Below are 12992 nucleotides of genomic sequence, written 5' to 3' on the forward strand. Positions count from 1 at the left end.
CAGATGCCTGTGACCTCCCTGTCCTCTCCTTGTGCCCCGGGTCACTGCTGCTCCCTGAGGAGCAGTCGTCTAGCAGTGCACAGGGAACTGCTGACTCGCTTACCTGGGCGTTATTTGGTTTGGGATCCTGGCTGGTCCCAGTCCCATTTGGGAGAACCGTTGCGGGTGACCCTTCGTTTCTGGGTGTGGCCTTGGTGGTGATAGGGTCTGAGGGCTGTGCCTTAGCATGGTTTGCTCTTTCAGGCTCGTGGCGGTTGGTGCCATCGGGTGCCTGAGAGGTGGAGCCGATCAGGGGCAGGGTATCGATACCGGTGCCGCTGCCCTCCTGAGATCGCTTGCTCTGCAGCTTGTATATGGTAGCTGCTTGTGGCCACACTCTGTGGTGCATCACTCTGGTCCCAGGGAGGCAGGCTACAGCATTGGGTAGGTCGCTGGACCTGTGTGCTCTCGATGGGTGTTTGCCCGCTGCATTGACTGTATGCAGTTGAAATCCTACATCGCATAATGTTTCATTACTTATTATAAATAACCTGTAGCTCCGATCGCAATCGTGTGACTTTTCCTTGCTTATTGCATGTACACAACTCTGATCATCAATTACACATTTTACATCTAACTCACAGTTGCTATTACATTGATTTAAAGGGACAGTTTCACACTCTCAGTGTGGTGAGTTGCTGGCCTCCTTTAAGAGAGCCTTGCTATCTTTACCCCAATCCTCTTCTTCGCTTGGTGCCACGTTTTGCTCCATCAGCGCTGCACCTCGTGGTCTGGCCGCCACCATCTTTTTCTTCAGCGCCTCAGCTTGTGGTTTGGGCGCCATCTTTCTTCCATCCACGATGTCGACTGCTGTGATCCTCTTCTCCCCGGGTTCTTCCACCAAGGCTGAGAAGTCGCCTCTGGATCCGATTTTCTTCCTCCAGAGTCCTGCCACCAGAGCCCGGGAGGTGCGCTCGGGTCGTCTCAGCTGGATCACCTCCACGCAGTCGTGCTGGGCGGTCTATGCCTCGGGTGCTGTGCTGGTCTGCTCTCTGGTGCCGGTTCCAACCTCAGGTGAGGGATTGTTTTGCCTCTGAGCGCGGAGGACGTCGATAGCTGATGGGATGAAATCGTCCCCACTCCAATGGATCTTCTCCATCCACCTTCTTCCGAGTAGCGTTGGTCCATCACCTGCAACAATCCACAGTGGTAACTTGTGCACCGCGCCATCATGGAGTACCTTTACATCCCTACCAACGACTAGGATAAGTTCATTGGTGTAGGTGCACAGCTTTGCCTGAACCGGGACCAACTTGGGTCGTTCAGCCTGATTGTCCCATAGCCTCTCAAAGGCTTCTTGATTCATTACTGATTGGCTCGCACCCGTGTCCACTATCATGAAGACTGGAACACCATTTATCGCGACTTCCACCCTCAACAGAGAACATTCGGTGGTGCAGGTAAACATGCCATATACCTCATCGTGGTATATCGCTTCATAATCCGCATTGGATTCATGGCCATCTGCAGGCTCTTCATCAACACAGTGAGTCATATTACTTGTACACATTCACTGGAGGTCGCCCTTTGTGTTGCAGCCTTTACATACATAGTCTTTAAAACAGCACTGGTGAGCCCTGTGATTCCCTCCACAACGCCAGCATGGTGCTACTCGATTAGCCCTCCTCAGCGGACTCTGAGTTAAGGGACTCGTGGGGCTGTTCTCTCTCCCCTGAGAAGATTTACGTTCTACAGTCGAGCCTCTAAAAGGCGCCACTCTGTGTACAGTACTTGCTGGGTTTGAGTCCTGAGGATGAGTCAACCGCTAGAGCCGCAGGTCGAGGTCATGAATGCTTGGCTCACAGAGATGGCTTTCTGCAGTGTGACTGTGGTATCCGCAGATAGTAGCTTATGAAGAAGGTCCTCATGGTCGATTCCGATGACAAAGATGTCCCGCAGCGCTTTGGTGAGGTGGTCGCCGAAATCACACGGTGCTGCCAGCCTCCTGAGGTCTGCAGCATATTTCGCGATTTCCTGGCCTTTGGGCCGTCGATGGTGTAAAACCGGTGTCTGGCTGTGAGGATGCTCTCTTTGGGCTTGAGTTGTTCTTGGATCAGCATTACAAGCAACTCGTACATCTTGGTCGTTGTCTTCGCTGGTGCCAGCAAGTCCCTGACAAGGCCATAGACGGTGGGCCCACAACTGGTTAGCAGGAGAGCTCTGCGCTTATCAGCCAGTGTGGCAGTTTGTCGCCTGCCAGGTCATTTGCTGTGAAGAAATGGTCGAGCCTCTCCACAAAGGCATCCTAATCATCACCATCAGTGAACTTCTGCAACATACCAAAGTTAGCCATTTTCGCGTGAAGGTCCGTAATCTCGTTGCCAATTGTTATGTTTTCAGATGCTCTGATAATGACTCCACGGGACTTGAACTGTAGTGACCTTAGTCCATTTAATGTAACTCCAGAGTGAGGATCACACATGGAGGCCTGCCTTTTATACTAGGCCTGGCACACCTGTACAGGTAACCTAAAAGTCTCCCACTGCAGTGCCCTCTGGTGGCACACCTTATAATAGTACAAGCAGTAACCATGTAGGATACACGACACTAATTATACTTTTTTTGTTCCATTGATGGGGACCGATGTTTGTGCTGGAACCAGAGGGAAATGTTTACAGGGGCTTTGATGGAGTTAGTCAGTTAATCAAGTGAATGACTCACCTGTTCAGCTGGTAGTTACTGAAGAGCAAACAGGGAAAATAACGTCGCTGGGCAGATCTACACTTGACATCTTCAGTAAGATCTACAAATCCACCATGGGAAGTAAAGGGGAGAAAAACTAGCTATTACAATCATGCAAATAGTCTTGTATAATCATGTTAATAACTAATGATAAAGATTTTAGGAAGGAAATAATAAACAAATAAATAAAGTACTTATATTTTATAGGAAATAATTGAATAAGAGGCTTTGAGAAGAGAATCATAGAATCTTACAGCACAGGAGGAGGCCATTCGGGGCATCATTCCTGTGCCAGCCTTGACATACTTCCTAAAGTGAGGAGCCCAGAAATGGATACAGTACTCCAGCTGGGGCGTAACCCGTGTTTTATAAAGGTTTAGCATAACTTCCATGCTTTTGTACTCTATGGCCTTTGGCGTCTGGGCTGGCAGCTCCTTACTGAGCTGCTCTTCTCATCAACTGTATCCTTGGTCATTCAGTGCCATCCTTTGCCCAATCTTGTTTCTTCCATTGCTTAAAATACCCTGGCTCTGATATTGAAGGTACTTCAGCCTAAATTACAAGTTCAAACTACAAGTTTAAAGCTACTCCTGCAGAGTCTCCACTGCCTATCCCCTGACCCTGCATGTCTTTGTTCTCACTGAGCTCTTTCAACTGCTAGAACTCTGCTGAAACTTGACTTCCATCACTTGGATTCCTCTGCCAACAGGACTACTCTACTGACTACTGTTTGACTCAGCTGCTGTGATTCTGCTCTGCTTCTCAGTCGTTTCAAGTCTTAACCTGCTAAATTCTTTTCTCAAATTGGTTTCCGATTGGATTTCTCTGGACTACATTTCTGCTTTGAACTACACTGGATTACACCACTACATTTCTGCACTGGACTACAATGGATTACACTGTAAGACTTACCAGCTGTGTCTCTAACTGCTGCTAAAGATTTTTTTTTAAATAGCTTTTACCGTCTCTCTGCTGAACATAAGAACATCAGAAATAGGAGCAGGAGTAGGCGATATGGGGCCCCTTGAGCCTGCTCCACCATTCAATAAGATCATGGCTGATCTGATCTTGGCCACTTTCCTGCCTGCTCCCCATAACACTTGACTTTGTTGGCTTCTGGCTAGCAGTTGCTGCTTCACTTGCTGTCCGGTGACTCATTTTACTGGTTTTTGAGCTTTGCTGGTCGCTGTCTTGTGGTTTTACATTTTACATTTTCTCCGCCGCTTTGATTTACGGTGACCTCCAACTTGCGTCAATTTCGCCATCATCATCGACTCTCATTCCTATGGCAACAACCTCCATCCTTGATCTCTCTACCCTTTAAATAGCTTTTGGACTTTACTGCGTATGAAAGCATGGATCTTATACTAAACATCCGTAAGACAAAGGTCCTCCACCAAACTGACCCCGCCACACAGCACTGCCCCTCCGGTCATCAAAATCCACGGCATGGCCTTGGACAACGTGGACCACTTTCCATACCTCAGGAGCCTACTATCAGCAAGGGCAGACATCGACGACAATGTCCAACACCACCTCCAGTGCACCAACACAGCCTTCGGTCATCTGAGGAAGAGAGTGTTTGAAGACCAGGACCTTAAATCTGGCACCAAGCTTATGGCCTACAGGGCTGTAGTGGCACCCGCCCTCCTATATGGCTCAGAGACATGGACCATATACAGTAGACACCTCAAAGCACTGGAGAAATACCACCAACGCTGCCTCCGCAAGATGCTGCAGATCCACTGGGAGGATAGACGCACCAATGTCAGTGTTCTTGATCAGGCCAACATCCCCAGCATCAAAATACTGACCACACTCGACCAGCTCCGTTGGGCCGGCCACATCGTCTGCATATCCGACGTGAGACTCCCTAAGCAAGTGCTCTATTCGGAACTCCTACACGGCAAGCGAGCTCCAGGTAGGCAGAGGAAACATTTCAAGGGCACACTCAAAACCTCTTTGATAAAGTGCAACATCCCCACCAGCCCCTGGGAATCCCTAGCTCAAGACCGCCCTAAGTAGAGGAAGAGCATCCAGGAGGGCGCTGAGCACCTCGAGTCTCATCACTGACAGCATGCAGAAAAGAAGCGCAGGCAGCGGAAGGAGCGTGCGGAAAACCAGACTCCCCACCCACCCTTTCCTTCAACCACTGTCTGCCCCACCTGTGACAGAGACTGTAATTCCTGTATTGGACTGTACAGTCACCTGAGAACTCATTTTTAGAGTGGAAGTAAGTCTTCATCGATTTCGAGGGACTGCCTATGATGACACCTGTCTCTGAATCTGGACAGCGGTTCGTCGATGCTCCTGCTTACAGCGGTTTTGTCCCTCCGTTGGACTCTGACTTTGTCCCTGGTCTCCCTATTATTGTCTCTAACCTATTCTCTGCTACCAGGAAATATGCATCCCGTTAATTACTACATAACCAGGCCTATTTAACATAAGCTTTTCCCTGTGTCCATTTGTGTGCGCATTTTTGCTGCCACTCCGGACCCGAGCTGTTCATTTATTTTTCCGTGCTTTTCTCCTCCCTTTTCCTTTTCTCTCTATCCCTCCCTGACCATTCTCTCCTGTCATTATGCCTCCTTTCATCTCTCCTCTCTCAGCTACTCTGTCCACCCAAATCCCTACCTCAATCCTTCATTACTCTTCGACCTTCCGACTCTCCTGCTGCCATCCCAGGCTTGACTCCCTCTTAGATAAGCCGACAGCTTCCCTCTGTGCCTCACTTGGCATCCAACGAAAGGCCCATCGAGGCAATCGTTGCTGCCTCGTGACAAGCAGCAACCCCAATTGTCCCATCCTCTCTCACTGAGCGTCCTGCCCAACGCGCCCACTGGGGCCAATCTTACCAATCTCCTCCCCGTCCAACTCACCCCTCTCAGCGCTGACCCTGTTGATGCTAGCAGTGGGTCAGCTATCATCGATCCGCTCCACATCTCCCTTCAGAATGTCCGTTCACTTGCAAACAAGGCCTTTGCCATCCATGAGCTTATCGTGGATGATTGCATCAACATCATGGCCCTCACAAAAACTTGGTTGAGGGGTGATGGCACCTTACCCTTAAATGAAGCCTCCCCGCCTAGCTATGCCTTCCACCATTTGCCCCGCTCAGACCACCGTGGTCGCGGTGTGGCTCTCATCACCAAGTTACAACTTGATCTGTCCCCCTACTTCTCTGGCACTTTCTCTTCCTTTGTGTTGTGTCCTTAGATGCTCTAACAATGACTCCACGAGGCAGTGTTGTACTTGAACTATAGTGACCTTAGTCCTTTATTAGTTAACTCCAGAATGAGGATCACACCTGGTGGCCTGCCTTTTATACTACGCCAGGCACACCTGTACAGGTAACCTACGAGTCTCCCACTGCTGTGCCCTCTGGTGGCACACCTTAATATAGTACTAACAGTGGCCATGTAAGATACATGACACTTTGAACATCACACCTTACTCCACCCCTCTCACCTCTCATTTAAAATTCTCATTCTCTACCGCAAACTCAAGTAACATACCGAGATATCTTCATTGCTTTCCTCCCCCAGGCTCTGCACCGAGTGCCTTCTCATCCTCAGTGATTTCAATCTCCATCTCAATTCATCATGCTCTCTCTCCTCTGAGTTCACTAGCCTCCTATCCTCCCTTAATCTCTCCCTCCATGTAAACTCCAACCCATATTCACGGCCATCCCCTCGACCTTGCCATGTCTCGTAGCCTTGCTACTCCCATTGTGTCAAGCACTGATAAGGCCGCCTCTGACCACTTCCTCATATTGCTCTCCACACACTTCCCCCTTCCTACCAATCCCACAAACCCTACCTCCTTCTGTGTCCACCCCTGTAAAAAAAATTCTCCCAATTCTCTTACAACAGCACTACGAGATCTCAACTGTCCAACCTTTGGCCCTCCATTCATCACGAATTTTCTGCATCTACCGATCTGCTCAATCTTACCTCACCATCACTTTTGATGCCCTGGTCCCTATTAAAACAATTACTCTCTCTCACCCTGGCCATTCCACCTGGTATGGCCCTCATCTTCGCTCCCTTAAGTCCACGGGACGCAAACTTGAACGGATGTGACGGACAACTGGTTTAGCCATTCACCACCAGTTCTGGCTGGACTACATAAAGCATTATTGGGTCCTACTCTTGTCTGCCAAAACTGCTCACTATTCCAGGATCATTCTGGAATGCAAAGATAAACCTCGGCTTTTATTCCCCACTGCTAACCATCTTCTTAAACCCCTCTCCCCTGTCTCCACCACACACACAGACAATAAGTGTGAGGAGCTCGTAGATTTCTTTGTCTTTAAGATTTAAACCATCCGTTCAGTCGTCTCTGCCACTTCCCTTCCCTTCCTTAGCCCAGTGGGCCAAACTTCCTCTAAGGACCCCCCCCCCCCCACTGTCCTAGCCCTAAACTCGCATGTTGCACAAGTTTCTTTTTGATCTCCCCTTATGACCTCTCCGTGCTCATCTTGTCCATGAGACCCACTTCGACCGTATTCCCACCAAACTGCTGACCACCCAACTTCCTTTTCTGGCTCCCATGTTAGCCGATATTGTTAACAGTTCTCTGTCCTCAGGTACTGTCCCCCTGTATATTAAATCTGCTGTCATCACCCCTCTCCTCAAAAGAACAACCTTTGACCCCTCCATCCTTGCAAACTACTGCTCCCATCTCCAACCTCCCTTTCCTCTCCAAAGTCCTTGAACGTGTTGCCGCCTCCCAAATCTGTGCCCATCTTTCCTGCAACTCCATGTTTGAATCCCTCCAATCAGGTTTCTGCACAGTACCGAAGCAGCTCTCATCAAAGTCAAAAATTACATCCTTTGTGATTGTGACAAAGGTAAACTATTCCTCCTCATCCTTCTTGACTTGTCTGCAGCGTTTGACACGGTTGATCACTCCATTCTTCTTCAATGCCTCTCCACCTGGTTGGGACTGTACTCACATGGTTCCATTCTTATCTATTTACTCGTAGCCAGAGAAACACCTGCTATGTTTCTCTTCCCGCTCCCACATCATTACCTCCAGTGTCCCCTGCTATCTATCCTTGTCCCCCTCCTGCTTCTCATGTTGCCCCTTAGTGACATCATCTGAAAACACGTCAGTTTCCCAGCTCTACCTCACTACCACTCTGCTCGACCCCTCCATGGTCTCGAAATAGTCAGACTGCTTGTCTTGCATTCAGTTCTGGATGAGCAGAAATTGTCTCCAATTAAATATTGGGAAGACCGAAGCCATTGTTTTTGGTCTCCGCCACAAACTCCGTTCCCTAGCCACTGACTCCATCCCTCTCCCTAACATCTGTCTGAGGCTGAATCAGACTGTTCACAACCTTGGTGTCATATTTAACCCTGAACTGAGTTTCCAACCACATATCCACAGCATAACTAAGACCGCCTATTTCCCCCTTCGTAACATTGCCCGTCTCCGCCCGTGCCTCAGCTCACCCGCTGCTGAAATCCTCATCCATGCTGTTGTTACCTCCATACTTGACTGTTTCAATGCATTCCTGGCTGGCCTCCCACATTCTACCCTACATAAACTTAAGATGATCCAAACCTTGGCTGCCCATGTCCTAATTCGCACCAAGTTCCATTCACCCATCATCATCATCATAGGCAGTCCCTCAGAATCGAGGAAGACTTGCTTCCGCTCTTAACGTGAGTTCTCAGGTGGCTGTACAGTCCAATATGAGAGCCACAGTCTCTGTCACAGGTGGGACAGATAGTCATTGAGGGAAGGGGTGGGTGGAACTGGTTTGCCATACGCTTCTTCCACTGCCCGCGCTTGATCTCTGCATGCTCTCGGCGACAAGACTCGAGGTGCTCAGTGCCCTCCAGAATACACTTCCTCCACTTAGGGTGGTCTTTGGCCAGGGACTCCCAGGTGTCAGTGGGGATGTTACAATTTATCAGGGAGGCTTTGAGGGTGTCCTTGTAACGTTTCTGCTTCCCACCTTTGGCTTGTTTGCCGTGAAGGAGTTCCGAGTAGAATAGTCTCGTGTCAGTCATGCGGACTTTGTGGCATGTGGCCTGCCCAGCGGAGCTGATCAAGTGTGGTCAGTGCTTCAATACTGGGGATATTGGCCTGGTTGAGGATGGTAACATGGGTGCGTCTGTCCTCCCAGGGGATTTGTAGGATGTTGCGGAGACATCGTTGGTAGTATTTTTCCAGCGACTTGAGGTGTCTATTGTACATGGTCCATGTTTCTGAGCCATACAGGAGGGCGGGTATTACTACAGCCCTGTAGACCATGAGTTTGGTGGCAGTTTTGAGGGCCTGGTCTTCAAACACTCTTTTCCTCAGGCGGCTGAAGGCTACACTGGCGCACTTGAGGCGGTGTTTGATCTCGTCGTCAATGCCTGCTCTTGTTAATAGGAGGCTCCCGAGATATGGGAATATCTACATTGGCTCCTGGTTAAGCAACACTTCGATTTCAAAATTCTCAACCTTGTTTTCAAATCCCTCAATGGCCTCACCCCTCCCTATCTCTGTGATCTCCTCCGGCCCCACAACGCCCTCTGAGATATTTACAGTCCTCGAATTCTGCCCTCTTGAGCATCCCTGATTACAATCGTTCAACCATTGGTGGTCATGCCTTCTGTTGCCCAGGCCCTAAGCTCTGGACTTCCCGGCCTAAACCTCTCTGCCTCTCTTTCCTCCTTTAAGATGCTCCTAAATTGTAAGGGGAATAGATAGGCGTTTCTGCGGCCGCAAACAAGACTCCAGGATAGTATGTTGCCTCCCTGGTGCAAGGGTCAAGGATGTCTCAGAGCAGGTGCAGGGCGTTCTGAAAAGGGAGGGTGCACAGTCAGTTGTCGTGGTGCACATTGGTACCAACGATATAGGTAAAAAATGGGATGAAGTCCTACGGGAGGAATTTAAGGAGCTAGGAGCTAAATTAAAAAGTAGGACCTCAAAAGTAGTAATCTTGGGATTGCTACCAGTGCCATGTGCTAGTCAGAGTAGGAATCGCAGGATAGCTCAGATGAATACGTGGCTTGAGCAGTGGTGCAGCAGGGAGGGATTCAAATTCCTGGGGCATTGGAACCGGTTCTAGGGGAGATGGGACCAGTACAAACCAGATGGTCTGCACCTAGGCAGGACCGGAACCAATGTCCGAGGAGGAGTGTTTGCTCGTGCTGTTGGGGAGGAGTTAAACTAATATGGCAGGGGGATGGGAACCAATGCAGGGAGACAGAGGGAAACAAAATGGAGACAGAAGCAAAAGACAGAAAGGAGATGAGTAAAAGTGGAGGGCAGAGAAACCCAGGGCAAGAAACAAAAAGGGCCACTTTGCAGCAAAATTCTAAAGGGTCCAAGTGTGTTAAAAAGGCAAGCCTGTAGGCTCTGTGCTTCAATGCGAAGAGTATTCGGAATAAGGTGGACGAATTAACTGTGCAGATAGCAGTTAACGGATACGATGTGGTTGGCATCACAGAGAGATGGCTCCAGGGTGACCAAGGCTGGGAACTCAACATCCAAGGGTATTCAACATTTAGACAGAAAGGAAAAGGAGGCGGGGTGGCGTTCCTGGTTAAAGAAGAAATTAATGCAATTGTAAGGAAAGACATTAGCTTGGATGATGTGGAATTGGTATGGGTGGAGCTATGGAATACCAAGGGGCAGAAAACGCTAGTGGGAGTTGTGTACAGACCTCCAAACAGTAGTAGTGATGTTGGGGAGGGCATCAAACAGGAAATTAGGGGTGCATGCAATAAAGGTGCAGCAGTTATCATGGGTGACTTTAATATGCACATAGATTGAGCTAACCAAACTGGAAACAATACGGTGGAGGAGGATTTCCTGGAGTGCATAAGGGATGGTTTTCTGGACCAATATGTCGAGGAACCAACTAGGGGGAGGCCATCTTAGACTGCGTGTTGTGTAATGAGAGAGTATTAATTAGCAATGTCGTTGTGCGAGGCGCCTTGGGGAAGAGTGACCATAATATGGTGGAATTCTACATTAGGATGGAGAATGAAACAGTTAATTCAGAGACCATGGTCCAGAACTTAAAGAAGGGTAACTTTGAAGGTATGAGGCATGAATTGGTTAGTATAGATTGGCAAATGATACTTAAGGGGTTGACTGTGGATGGGCAATGGCAGACATTTAGAGACCGCATGGATGAACTACAACAATTGTACATCTCTGTCTGGCGTAAAAATAAAAAAGAGAAGGTGGCTCAACCATGGCTATCAAGAGAAATCAGGGATAGTATTAAAGCCAAGGAAGTGGCATACAAATTGGCCAGAAATAGCAGCGAACCTCGGGACTGGTAGAAATTTAGAATTCAGCAGAGGAGGACAAAGGGTTTCATTAGGGCAGGAAAAATAAAGTACGAGAGGAAGCTTGCAGGGAACATTAAGACGGACTGCAAAAGCTTCTATAGATATGTAAAGAGAAAAAGGTTAGCAAAGCAGTAAGAATCAAGGGAAGTCATAACTGGGAACAAAGAAATGGCAGACCAATTGAACAAGTACTTTGGTTCGGTATTCACTAAGGAGGACACAAGGAGGATATAAAAGGGGTCAGAGGGTCGAGTAAGAAGGAGGAACTGAGGGAAATCCTTATTGGTCGGGAAATTGTGTTGGGGAAATTAATGGGTTTGAAGGCCGATAAATCCCCAGGGCCTGATGGACTGCATCCCAGAGTACTTAAGGAGGTGGCCTTGGAAATAGCGGATGCATTGACAGTCATTTTCCAACATTCCATAGACTCTGGATCAGTTCCTATGGAGTGGAGGGTAACCAATGTAACCCCACTTTTTAAAAAGGAGGGAGAGAGAAAACCGGGAATTATAGACCTGTCAGCCTGACATCGGTAGTGGGTAAAATGATGGAATCAATTATTAAGGATGTAATAGCAGTGCATTTGGAAAGAGGTGACATGATAGGTCCAAGTCAGCATGGATTTGTGAAAGGGAAATCATGATTGACAAATCTTCTGGAATTTTTTGAGGATGTTTCCAGTAGAGTGGACAAGGGAGAACCAGTTGATGTGGTGTATTTGGACTTTCAGAAGGCTTTCGACAAGGTCCCACACAAGAGATTAATGTGCAAAGTTAAAGCACATGGGATTGGGGGTAGTGTGCTGACGTGGATTGAGAACTGGTTAGCAGACAGGAAGCAAAGAGTAGGAGTAAATGGGTACTTTTCAGAATGGCAGGCAGTGACTAGTGGGGTACCGCAATGTTCTGTGCTGGGGCCCCAGTTGTTTACATTGTACATTAATGATTTAGATGAGGGGATTAAATGTAGTATCTCCAAATTTGCAGATGACACTAAGTTGGGTGGCAGTGTGAGCTGCAAGGAGGATGCTATGAGGCTGCAGATTGACTTGGATAGGTTAGGTGAGTGGGAAAATGCATGGCAGATGAAGTATAATGTGAATAAATGAGAGATTATCCACTTTGGTGGTAAAAACAGAGAGACAGACTATTATCTGAATGGTGACAAATTAGGAAAAGGGGAGGTGCAACGAGACCTGGGTGTCATGGTACATCAGTCATTGAAGGTTGGCATGCAGGTACAGCAGGCGGTTAAGAAAGCAAATGGCATGTTGGCCTTCATAGCGAGGGGATTTGAGTACAGGGGCAGGGAGGTGTTACTACAGTTGTACAGGGCCTTGGTGAGGCCACACCTGGAGTATTGTGTACAGTTTTGGTCTCCTAACTTGAGGAAGGACATTCTTGCTATTGAGGGAGTGCAGCAAAGGTTCACCAGACTGATTCCTGGAATGGCGGGACTGACATATCAAGAAAGACTGGATCAACTGGGCTTGTATTCACTGGCGTTCAGAAGAATGAAAGGGGATCTCATAGAAACGTTTAAAATTCTGACGGGTTTAGACAGGGTAGATGCAGGAAGAATGTTCCCAATGTTGGGGAAGTCCAGAACCAGGGGTCACAGTCTAATGATAAGGGGTAAGCCATTTAGGACCGAGATGAGGAGAAACTTCTTCACCCAGACAGTGGTGAACCTGTGGAATTCTCTACCACAGAAAGTTGTTGAGGCCAATTCACTAAATATATTCAAAAAGGAGTTAGATGTAGTCCTTACTACTAGGGGGATCAAGGGGTATGGCGAGAAAGCAGGAATGGTGTACTGATGTTGCATGTTCAGCCATGATCTCATTGAATGGCGGTGCAGGCTCGAAGGGCCGAATGGCCTACTCCTGCACCTATTTTCTATGTTTCTATGTTAAAACCTACTTCTAAGACCAAGCTTTTGGTCATCTCCCTAATTTCTCCTTAT

This window comes from Pristiophorus japonicus, chromosome 1, assembly GCF_044704955.1.
Source record: "Pristiophorus japonicus isolate sPriJap1 chromosome 1, sPriJap1.hap1, whole genome shotgun sequence".
Lineage (NCBI taxonomy): Eukaryota > Metazoa > Chordata > Chondrichthyes > Pristiophoridae > Pristiophorus > Pristiophorus japonicus.